Genomic DNA, 1,927 nt, shown 5'->3' with positions numbered 1-1,927 from the left:
TCTCTCTCTCTCTCTCTCTCTCTCTCGTGTTCTTGATTTGGCACGATCTGGATGTATCGCGAGCTTTGCTATTATAGTTGGATCTTATGATGTTTCCCCCCCTCTACTCTCTTGTGATGAATTGAGTTTTCCCTTTGAAGTTATCTTATCGGATTGAGTCTTTAAGGATTTGAGAACACTTGATGTATGTCTTGCATGTGCTTATCTATGGTGATAACGGGATATCACGTGATCCACTTGATGTATGTTTTGGTGATCAACTTGCGAGTTCCGTGACCTCGTGAACTTATGCATCGCAGTTGGCACACGTTTTCGTCTTGACTCTCCGGTAGAAACTTTGGGGCACTCTTTGAAGTTCTTTGTGTTGTTTGAATAGATGAATCTGAGATTGTGTGATGCATATCGTATAATCATACCCGCGGATACTTGAGGTGACATTGGAGTATCTAGGTGACATTAGGGTTTTGGTTGATTTGTGTGTTAAGGTGTTATTCTAGTACGAACTCTAGGATAGATTGAACGGAAAGAATAGCTTCGTGTTATTTTACTATGGACTCTTGAATAGATCAATCAGAAAGAATAACTTTGAGGTGGTTTCGTACCTACAATAATCTCTTCCTTTGTTCTCCTCTATTAGTGACTTTGGAGTGATTCATTGTTGCATGTTGAGGGATAATTATATGATCCAACTATGTTATTATTGTTGAGAGAACTTGCACTAGTGAAAGTATGAACCCTAGGCCTGTTTCAAAGCATTGCAATACCGTTTGTGCTCACTTTTACCACTTGCTACCTTGCTGTTTTTATATTTTCAGATTACAAAAACTATTATCTACTATCCATATTGCACTTGTATCACCATCTCTTCGCTGAACTAGTGCACCTATACAATTTACCATTGTATTGGGTGTGTTGGGGACACAAGAGACTCTTTGTTATTTGGTTGCAGGGTTGCTTGAGAGAGACCATCTTCATCCTACGCCTCCCACGATTGATAAACCTCAGGTCATCCACTTGAGGGAAATTTGCTACTGTCCTACAAACCTCTGCACTTGGAGGCCCAACAACGTCTACAAGAAGAAGGTTGTGTAGTGGACATCACGTCGTCCTACGCACCATGACTTCTCCGTGCTCCCAAATCCAGGCACCCCCCGACAATTCCACTGCCTCCGCTGGTGAACCGTAGGAAGGAGGAGCCGGCGGCAGGGAAGGGAACGACCACCGTGGACTACACGTCGGAAGACAAGCACGGAGGACTACCGCCAGATCGGGTACCACCCCGTCCGCGTTGGTTAATCGTTCAACCAGGTCACCTACGTCGTGCAGTCCATGCTCGGCTCAGGGCCTCTCTCTCCATCATCTGCCTCGTCTAGGAGACCGCCCACTTTGTATGTGCTAACCCCTTGCCTCGAATTCTCCTGTTAAGTCGTCCTATTAGTTCTATGATAATTCATTGTGATATGTAGGAAAATAGCAATCTGGATGTAGCAGTTTTCCTGCCCAACAAATGCTTGTTCTTTTGCTTTAGAGCATAAGAAGAAAAAGGTAATTTCATCTGTAATTACTGTTCGATCCGTCAATCCTATCATCGTGCATGAGATTTTCTATTTTACCACTGTTGCGGAGAGGTTTAGCTGCCTTTGTCCGGTGTTTCTGAATATGTTGGTTGGATACGTGCAGAGGTATGTGCTCTTGAAGGTGGGGAAGATCCAAGACAAAGAAAAAAAAGGAGGGCCCTTCAGGCAACATGCAACATGGAGATTAGCCAGCCATGTCGAATCCGCTAAATGCCGAACTAACCATGGCCATGTCCCTGAGGTGCACCCTGATGCGCCTTGATGACCGCTGGCCACTGCCAAAACCACATCCACCCAGCTGTATGGGCGCGTGAGCTTTGCCCGGTGATGCTCTTCTACGAAGTTAAAGG

Source organism: Triticum dicoccoides, chromosome 4A (assembly GCF_002162155.2).
Source record: "Triticum dicoccoides isolate Atlit2015 ecotype Zavitan chromosome 4A, WEW_v2.0, whole genome shotgun sequence".
In the NCBI taxonomy this organism is placed as follows: Eukaryota; Viridiplantae; Streptophyta; class Magnoliopsida; order Poales; family Poaceae; genus Triticum; species Triticum dicoccoides.
This window is presented reverse-complemented; position numbering follows the sequence as displayed.